Raw genomic sequence first — 10,754 nt, forward strand, 5'->3', positions numbered from 1 at the left:
TCATTACTTGGTGGAAGTGGAAAATATCCTCTAGAGAAGTCTCAGTGCTGTTGATGGGCTCCCTGTCATTACTTCAGTGCCCAGAGCCCTCCTTCAAAATACATTAGTGCAATCCTCTAAGCCACTGAGGAATCCACCTCCTCCATCTATTCTCCCTTTTTCTCTCTTTCATGCATGTGCACACGCACACACAAACACACACTTACCTTCCCCTCCTTTCTCCATGCATAGACACAGGCAGAACTTAGCACTGAAAAGGAAACTGCTACTTTTTGTGGGTACAGACTTTCTTCCATGCAGACCTTGATATGATCACTGTGCTGTTAAAGAATCTTGTGGGATTTGTAAGCATTTAAAAATGCTTGTCTCCAAAATTTAATAAATTGTTCACAGCCACATCTAAAAACTGCTTATTCCCTACATCATTGGTTTCAACTTGCTCAAGTGTCTCACAGAAAACGTGTTTCTGTCAGACCTTAGTTTGTGCTCCCTCTTTCATTTTGCTTTTACCAGGAATCTAGGTTCCAGTTCTGGGTGGGCTTCTGCCACCAGAGGTCCTTGCACCAGTGGACAATTTCATCAGCTTGTGTGGGATTCCCTCTTATGAATCCTGGGGTGGGTATGAGCAGATCTTCACGTAGGATCAGGGCCCCAACAGGGTGGGTACACAATAATCCATTTTACACCACTGTCAAAAACTGGCCCAGCCTGACCTTATATACATGTAACACACAGTAATTAGAGGTTTTCCTGCATAATTTGCATGGATGAGGTAAGTAAAATACCAATTAATTGTCATCTCTCAACTCTAGGAATAGAGTGCCTTGGAGACTTCCAGATTTATGGATGACAGGGCTGTTATATGTGACCTCCAGCAGAGAAATAATTTTGAATTTTTGTCATTTTTTTCATCTAGTTTCTTTGTTTTAAGTAATTGAGTCCCTAAGTAATTGAGCCACCTAAGCTGTATTCATCATGGTTCTTGCCCTTAAACAAGTCCTTTGGGAGTAATAGACAGCTAGAGCATCCTGTGCCATGGTATTGGTATAATACTGCCATTTGCAATACCCTAGTTAAGGGGCCGCCAATGCCTCCATCATAAATCAGGGGCCAGATCCTCAGCTGATATGAATTGGCATAGCTCTTCTGAAGCTAACAAAACTACATGGGTTGCAGCCAATTCAGGATCCAGCCCCAGGAATAGATACGAAACTTTGATTTAGCTGTATGGAACTGCTTGAACTGCAACAGTTAGGGAGGGGAGAATTTTCCTTTCTTTCCTTCCTCTGTAATGCTTTTAAACAAAATGATCTACATGCCTGTTTTTAAATAATAGAATTGTAAGAGAAAACAATGGCTCTTCAAAAGGCTGACAACTGATAACATTTGTATGGCTACAATTTGAACCCTCTGCTCACCCTAGAAAGACATTATTTTCCTGAGTAGCACTGGCAACTTCTGACAGTGAAAATTTATTCCAGACCCACCATTACCTTGATCACATTCTTGTATGGTAATGTCAGGCAGGTGCCTTATATGTGCAAAACCTCATGGGCCAATTCTTGATTGGGGTAAACAGGTGCAGTGCTTTGAAGACAATGGAGCTACCTGAATTTGTATTTAGTTGAGGACATGTCCCCATGTCTTTACAATTTGCATGATCAGGCCCTTCCATTCCTGGCCATCTATGCCTCTATTAGCTCCTCCCTCTCATTCTCTCTCTCTCTGCTTTATAAGCTCCTTGGGGCAGGGACTATGCCTTCTTTAATGCTTTAAAGCAGGAGAATGAATGCAGGTGCATCTTGAATCAATTACTGGAATAATGCAAATGTTTGGAAAAAATCTGTTCTTCAGGCTGATATTAATGTTTTCACAGTGGCCTTTACTCAGGAGTAATGAAGACGTGTTCTGCTTACAGCTTGACCAAAAAAAATAACGGAACATATTTTTCATATGAAAATGCAGTTTTGTCAGAAACAAAATATTTCACAGGAACTGGTCATTTTTATTATAGTTTTTGCAGGAAAAAATGTCAAAGTAAATAAGTTCCAATTTCAGGCTCCTTTTTCTATACTGCTGAAATATTTAGCTTAGCGTCAGTATTTTCTCTCAATTAGGAAAATGTTTTACATTTTATTATTTCAATTCATATTATTTTATTAAGTAATCAAAATGAAATCTTTTGATGTTACTAAATTAAACATTTGAGTTTTTATTTTGCAAGAAATTGCAATTTTTCATCTCAATTCAAAGAAAATTTCAAATGTCAGGATCTTCTATAGGATGGAAATTCTTTTTTCTGGCTGGTCCTCATTTTCATAAATGCCTGTACTTACCATATCTGTCAGTCCTTTGTGTTGTAATACACTGTCTACAACATTTGGTTGGACAAGCTGCTGAAGAGCTGTCATTAATTCTTGCCTCCCTTCGGTGCCAAGATGCTGTGTATGGTCCTGGTTGCTATATGAGAACTCAGGAATTTACTTTGAATTGAACCAAGAGACTTGCTGTCATTTTGATCTCCTCTGTTACAGTAGCTTCAGAGGAGCAATTCTGGATTTGTCCTTTTTTCATGTATTTATATGGTGGGGCAGCAAAACTCAGAGGCATCCAGAGTACTCAGAGGTCATGCCTTGAGCACTCCCTACCTGGGCAAGTCTCCTATTGCCTTCAGCGAGAATCAGGAGGTCAGAGCTAGGCCCTAAATCTTGGTGTCCTAGAAATGTTGTAAGAGTAAGCTGTTACAGTACACCATCAGGTCAGCATTTCCACTTTAAACTCAGAGGATCCTAAATTGTATGAATCTTTGTGCCTGCAGCAGAGATTTTGGGAAGGAAGGAAAGTATTTCAAATACACAGATAATATTTCTATTGTTCTTGAGAGTTTATTCAAATTCATTGTGTGGTTCTCAGTGGGTGTGTCTACATGAGACACTGACTGTGCAGTAGCCTGATACTGGCAAATACTGTGCTGAGATGCTACTGTGCAGTAGTATTAAGTTACTGCACAGCAGCGTCACTTAAAAGGAGTTTGCTGATGCTACTACACAGTAACTCCAGTTACTACACATTTATTTAGTACTTGCTTATACATGTACAAAATGAATGTGCAGTAACCATTGTGCAGCATCTTGTGTAGATGTATCCACTGGACACCAGGTTCATGTGGTATCAGATTCAAAGCAGTGGCCTGACAAAGGTAATCAGGACTAGTACATGCACTGACATGGCTTCTTTTCTTAAGTCTCATTCACTTCATTAAGATGAAAATGCAATACCTTAAGCATTTAAAAAGAGTCCACATTAAATTAATTTCCTCTGCTGGATAGGCAACAATCATTATCAACAGCAGTTGAAGCAGATTTGAGATTCTGCTGATTCTTTGTGCATCCAGTTGGGAAAAGTGGCTACGTCTACCCTTTGGCCAGAGACTTTACCTAGTGCACCCACTGGGTGGCAGATGTATTGTCTTTTGGGCCTCTCCCACAACCCTCACCAGGGAAGTGGCCAGCCAATTACCTGACCAGGTCTAACCTTGCCCTGGCCCCTCCTAGAGCAACTCTATACACACTCACACACACATACTGGGCTCCCAGCCCTCTGGTTTCCCCCTTGCTGGGGCTCCTCATCTCTGCCCCCTCACCAGGGCCGCCCCCTCACTGGGGCTCCACATCTCTGCCCCCTCACTGGGCCACAGGGCTTCCCTCTCTGGTGGGGGCTCAGGTGGCCATAGCCATGCCTGGTCCCACCTGGGTCTTATACTGTCTTTGGGCTCAGCAGGCCATAGCCATGCCTGGCCCCCTTGTACCCACAGTGTTGTGGGGGCTAGGGGTTAAGGCACCCCAACCCACCTTTCACCAGGGGTGGTAACTGACCTGGTATTTCTTGGGGGCTCCCGGCAAGGTGCGGTTTTAGGTCATGCCCAGGACCAGGAGTCTCCAAACCATCCCCTTAAGCTCCTGCCCTTACCTCCAAGAAATTTTGTACTGCCTGGCCTGCCAGGCAGCTAACTACTCTGTTTATATAGGCGGCCAGAGGTCTAAAATGTCCGCCATAATCAAGCACCTGCTGGCTGTTTGGCTCAGCCCTTAAAGTGGCAGGCACCAACAGTACCCTGCCATAGTTACCATTTACATATGCAACACTATTAGGCCTCAGTAAACAAATCAATGCCACCGTAAAATAATATTGTCAGGTACAGTATTGTCTTACGGAATTGTAATTGACTGCAATTAAATGCACGTGCAGCTGCTGACCGCAGGTGTAATTTGCACCCAGTCAGCCCAGCCAGCAGGGAGCCAGACTCCTGTCTGCTACCTAGCCACACAGCTTCGTGCTCTCAGCACCCTTGTGACTCATCCAGTCCCCCTGCCACCCAATGCCACCACCTAGAACCTGGGGCTAACCCCATGTGCCCCCTGCCAGCCCAGGCCAAGCAGGACAAGAGTATCCCTGTTGTAAACTGCTCTGCCCTGGCTCAAAATGCTGCTTTCCTGGGTGCACATGTAGATGTTGCACCCAGGAGTAATTTTCTCTGGCTTAAACTGCTCCAGAGTTTATTACTTCAAATGAATTGCCCATGTAGCTATATTTAGTAGCTCAAAAAAGACGATCACTTAACGAGAAATGCCAGGGGAGGAAGGAAACTTCAGTGTGAAAATGACAAGTATGGAGAAGCAGGAAAGAGCATAGGAATCAAATGAGCTAAAAAATGCATGGATGGTATAACAGCTAGAATTCCTGTACTTTACAATGGTTTGCAAACAGATGTGTATTACACCAGAATGAGGTGCTGTTATATCAGGTGTTCACCACTAGGGGTCATGGGTGAAAGAAATACCCACTTTGCCTCTAGTAAACTGCTATCCTGGGATAGAAGCAGACAAACACAGTTTAAATAGTGTAATTTACACCAAAGGATTTCCCCCCCTTACTCTTTCAGGGTTGATTCTCCACTGGATCGGGCAAAATTATGTTATTTTAGGAGTTTGTGTACTCTGTCCGCTTCTTCTTTTTTGCACCTGTGTAACAGAGGCACAACAATGAAGCTCAGTGCCTGGGGTAGCTGTGACAGAGTGACTTATGACTACTACTAGCATGATTGTGCAGCTGTGGTGGCAGTGGGTTTTTTCTGGCATTACTCCCCACCCCCACATCAGTGCCTCAGATGACTGTCTTGGTCACGCCACCTTAGTTATGCTATGCGTAATGCTGATGGTGTGAGTGCAAACATTTCATCTGTCCATGCTGTTATGCAGTTTCCTTATGCTGCGATGGTATTCTACTGTTAAATGAGGTCTCAGTAATTTGTAGTAAGTGATCTACCTCAACCAAAAACCTTTATCCAATTACCACATCTCACTTCTGTATGCTCAGTCTCTTCCTGTGTGTCTGTACCTCTCTTAGCACTGAGCTGCTTGCACACACCCTGAACTCTCTCAAGTTTTCAGGCAAGTACAATAAAGGTTAATAATATGATTTCCTCCCCTGGCTGTTCTCCATGCAATAGTGGATGAAACTAATAGCCAGAAAGATGACTCCACTAAGGTGACCCGATTAGAGTAGTAGATGCGTATTTGTTTTCATCAGTATTCAGGAATTACTAGATACATACAGAGTAGGCAGGGCCATTTAAGGACAACACAAGTCATTTCACCTGCTCTCAGGAGCCTTTGAGCCATTCTGTTCTGACCGATTAATGTTCTTTTAATGCACCCGATCTCCTGGTATCTGAGCTTCTTTCTGTTGGAGTGGAGACAAACCCTAATGTTCCAGGACAAGTGAGTTCTGAACACAACATAAATCTCAGTTTTCAGTTTTTAAAGAGTCCAGCTGCCGTAACTAGATACCACTCTGCAGTAATAATCCAGCTAGGTACACCATCAGAAAGGGCCTTCTTTGTTTTCTACTGCAGCGTTAAGATCCTAAGGGCTGTTTTGAATTGTATGAACATACACAAGCACGTATTCATGCACTCACTCACACGCAGGTTCAGTCGGTTATTGTTAGCAAGATCTGGCGAGCCAGCCTGTTTAAAGCCTACTTAACACAAACATGCTAAAAGTGGATAATAGCAGCACAGACTAATGAAGAAAAATGATTCAATTTCATGCTGGTTTGTTGTAATAACTTCTTTACCATTCTCACTCATTACTTTCGACTTGATGTTGATCACGGTAGATTTTGTTTGATGCACTGTTCCCACTTCCGAACTGATGTGATTTGTGTACGTTGTGAAATGTAAGCGAGTCTGACAGGACTCCCTCTTGGATATACCTGAACTATCTAGCTGTTGTTACAAGAGACAGGGTCATAAGATTGACAATATTGGCATGGTTTCGTATGAGGTGAAAGGGTTAGGAACCAGTCAATTAGGATTAGAAACAGTTCTTCTGTGGATTTCTGTAAAAGGATTAGAGAACAGTATGAGTCAGAAATGACTGTGTCAAGAAATAAATTGATGATAATATGAATTAGAAAGAAAAAATGACAGAAGAATGGACAAGTTTATTCTAGATGAGAGTATAATGACAGGGAGAAAGAGTGAATGCTTTGTAATGTGATATTTTCATTTTTCACTTTAAATACAGGCCTTTTTGATTTCACCACAGAAACGTGAGCTAGAAAAAAAATCAAACTCAGAAAAAATGAAGTACTGTGGGGTACTGTCAGAGAAATATTGGTCTTTAAAGTCACACTGAAAAGAAATGGGATGGAAGAGCAGGAGGAAGGAAGGGAGGAGTTAAAGTAAAACTACTCAGTCCACAGAGGCTCTGGGTGAAATTCTGTCCCTACTGAACCTTGGGGTATCTCGCTAAGCAGCCCAAATTTGCACCTTCAATGTTTTTAGAATTTAGTAATGTTAGAATTTTGCCATTAGGGTCTGGGCTTCTACAGTCAGTAATGTAGACATTGGAAATGGTCTTTTTTTCCTGCATCTTCTTTTGTGTTTTTCCCCTAATATAGATACCTGCTCAATCATTCTAGCTGATATTAGAATGATTATCGATTTTTTATTACTATTTTGATTCTGGTTTTTTTTAAATAGTTTTTCTTCATTCCAACCCTTTAGTGTTGGACCTTGCAACCCTGTGGAGTAAGTTATCTAATTCAATGCAGGAAGTTCTGATTGTGCAGGGGGCACAGAGCTGTGGACAAACCTGATGCATGTCCCAAACTTTGTAGTTCTTTTGTAGGAAGTGGCTGTTAAAAAAACAAACAAAACACTTTTTTTGAATGAACATGTGTTTTCTAAGTCCCACTCAAATTATAGATTAGTCTGAAGCATAGCCCTACTTTGTACATTTTTGATGAGAAAATGGAATTTCAGTTTCGTCAGAATAAAAAATCCACCTCATACAAAATGAAAATACTATGTTTCACCATGGTGTTTATTATTTTTATTTTTTTCCATAAACATCTGAAGCCAAACAAGATTTTTGTTTAATTTCTACTTAAAAACACATTTCATTTTTAACAGTCCCTCTCTGCCTTCCTGTTCTCTACTTCTGTTGTTCTTTTTTCTTTCTTGAAAAAAGGCATGAGGTAGAAAAGTAAAAGAAAGTAAAAGAAAACCCCTCTCTCTCTCTCTCCCCCCCCAGGTTTTCACTATTTTTTTTGCCAAATTCATTTTTTCTTGAACACTTTCACTTTGATCAAAAAGCCAATTTTTATCCATAAAAATATTTTTGACCAGCTCTGATAGCAACAACTCAAAAGTCAGCTATGGAGCAGTTGACAAAATTGGAGTCACAGTACCCCTACAAGACAGGGAAGTATTGTTATCTGTGTTTCACAGCTGTGGAGCTGAGGTATAGAGGAATTAAACAAGTTTCACACAGAGTGGAGGCGAGAACTGAACTCAAACCATAGGCACTGACTTTTATTTTTGCCCCCAGGGGGTGCAGGGGAGGCGGCCCTAAGGTGATGGATGTGTAGAAAGTTTTACGCATTTCAGGTGACAGCCCTATTTCTGAGGGGGACCAAGGACCTCAGACCCCCACGCACTCGGCACCTATGACTCAAAAAACCTTCTAAATCCAGCTTAGCATTTTAGCTACAAGAGCATGCTTCCTCCCTTAGAGAAAGGTTTTGCATCAGTTTGCTGTAATTTTAGAGTCTTGAAATACTACCAGTCCTACAGGGGACTTCCTAGTCTACAAGGTGAAATTCATTAAGTAACTTTGGATCAAATTCTGGAGTTCTCATATGAATCAACTCTCCATGCAGCTCAGTGAGTGCTGGCGTGAGAGAGAACACCCATGGATTTCCTGTTGAAAAGGGATACACCTGAAGTGACTGGCTGTAGGACTGCAGCTAGTAATAATCACCCAGTCTCTTTCTTGTAGTATTTGTCATGCTAGCTGAGAATTGAATGCGTTGCGTTGGAGGAAAGATGTTTTCTTCCCAGTACCGTACCTGCAGAGCTCTACTTAACATTGCTATGTCTGATGAGTGCATGAAATGGAGCTAATTGATACTTCATGTGTCTCTGTGAATTCCTTTTTAAACAATTCTGTTCAGAAAACTGTCTATCCCCCCCGTCCTCATAAATCACTTCCTTTCAAATTGGCATTGATCCAGCTCAAGCATGCACACTCTTTTATAGGCCCTGAAAAGCAATAACTTATCTATTTTTTATTACACTTTCAGACTTTTTCACTGGATTTTATCTTCTTTTGGTGCAAACAATAAATGTTTCCTCAAGATGCATACCAGGACTCCTTGCTTCCTTTACCTAGGAGTATGCAAGATGGAACAGGGAACTGGAACAATCACAGGCTTTCCTCCTAATTTTCCTTTGCAAATTCCAGTTACAAACATATTTTCAAGAAGAAAGATTTTTGTAACAAAAACAATGATACTTAATTCTTCTTAGAGGGAGTATCTTTTTATTTAATGTTAATCAATGACAGCTCTAACCTAGACACAATTTTTCAGAAGATACAATATACCTGACACACATTAACTCTTTCAGAGGAATCTTCCATATCTGAAGCTGCCTAGCTTCTCAATAACACTTTATTATACTAGGGTAGCTGTTACTAGAATATGTGTCTCACCAAAGCAATCTTTCAGCAGCTTACTGTAAAGCATAAGCAGGTTTTAGGGCCAAATTTCCCAGTGCCAGAAGTAGGTAAAACTCCATTTGAAATGAAGGAAGTCGCTGCTGCTTCTGCTTGTGAAGAACTGGGCTCTGTGAAAGAGATCTGATTTCTTTCTCACATCTGTAACCGAGAAGACTGGCACAGGTATGACTGTCAGTCAGATACATTCTGCTCCTGAAGTAGCTCAGAAATGATGGCTTTGGCAGCATGGAAGCCAGCAAGGGATTGGGTCATGGTGGGCTGGGATCTTGGATAGCTAGACCATGATGAGCTCTACACTGCTGAAGCTATACTGCTAGCAGTGCTTGCACTAGCTAGCATAAAGGGAGCTGGGTTTTGTCTTCATTAGCTCTAGTTACACTTGGGACCACAGGGTAGGTATTCCCTTTGGTCTGGGTCAGAATGCTGTTAAGAAGTTAGTAAAGGGCTTCTTTTTTCCATGTTGGAGTTACAATATCTTGTTGTACTTCTAATTCATAGATACTCCTGTTCATTTGTCAGCAGGGTTATGGGATCATAAGAAAGTAAGGGCATGTTTACACATGCTTTGGGAGGTTAGGGGGAGCGGGGGATGCTTTAATTAGCAAGCAGTTTTAATTAAATCACCCGAGCAAGCGGTTTTAATTAAATTGCCCGAGCGTCGTGTGTATCAATGTTCCCGCATGCTGAAAAATGGCAGCAAGGTGCTTTGAACTACAGGAAAAGCTTTGTTATCTGGCACCCATGGGGAATCGGGGGCATCAGATAACAAAAGATGCTGGTTAATTGAGAGGCCTGAACAAGCATCTTTATCTGTTTGGGCTGCCACTTCTCCCACCGTGTCTGGGGCATTGCTGACCCTCCTGCTGCATCACCGACCCTCCCGCAGGCCCTGCGAGCCCTGAGGGACAAGGAGGCGGGCCCCACACAGCCTGCTATGCCCTGGGCCATAGGGGTTTGGCAGCGCAGGCTGCTTTGCCCTGGGCTGTGGGGGCTCAGTGAAACTGGAAGTGCCACGATGCATTTAAAAGGAACCCAAGATCTACCGTGTGCTGCCACCGCCCTCCACCCCACCCAGCAGGTAAATCTGTGGGGAGGGAAGAGTGGGGGCAGATCGAGAAAAAATTATTTATGGGCTTGCCACCTCAGCAGGTAAGTCCCACCCAGCCAGGGCCCCACTCTGCTTACCCCTGCTCCTGCCTCTGTTTCTTACCATGGGAGCCTCGATCTAGCCCCCTTCCCTCCCCTCCCCAAGGGCTGACCTGCTGGGCTGGGGCACATGCATGTGGGCACTCAGCCCCCCACCCCAGCCTTGGATCAACTCCAAGAAGCTCCAAGATCAACCACAAGAGGCTCCAAGATCTACCAGTGGATCAAGTTCCGCTAGTTGGTGACCACTGCCACAGACCCTCACAAAGTATGCTAAATGAACTTCCTTATTTGCTTCTAACACTTTATCAAAACTTTGTCAGCAAGGTCTTTCCCTTCTGAGATATATGCCAGTTGCCTCCCATTAAATATTATATATACAGTGATGCATCTATCCCAGGAGGTGCACAGCCCCACCAGGGGAGACGCCTTGTTGGACCTAGTGCTGGCCACGGGTGATGACCTGGTGAGGGGGCTGCGGGTGCTCGACCACCTGGGCGACAGTGATCATCGCCTGCT

At 42.8% G+C, this 10,754-nt stretch overlaps 1 protein-coding gene across 1 annotated transcript in view; it reads left to right on the top strand.

Moving 5' to 3' along the window:
• PAX5 (paired box 5) overlaps positions 1 to 10,754 on the top strand; it is a 266,844-nt gene that overhangs the window by 247,041 nt on the left and 9,049 nt on the right. The window lies entirely within an intron of this gene.

This window comes from Crocodylus porosus, unplaced genomic scaffold (genome assembly GCF_001723895.1).
Source record: "Crocodylus porosus isolate Cpor-Errol unplaced genomic scaffold, CroPor_comp1, whole genome shotgun sequence".
In the NCBI taxonomy this organism is placed as follows: Eukaryota; Metazoa; Chordata; order Crocodylia; family Crocodylidae; genus Crocodylus; species Crocodylus porosus.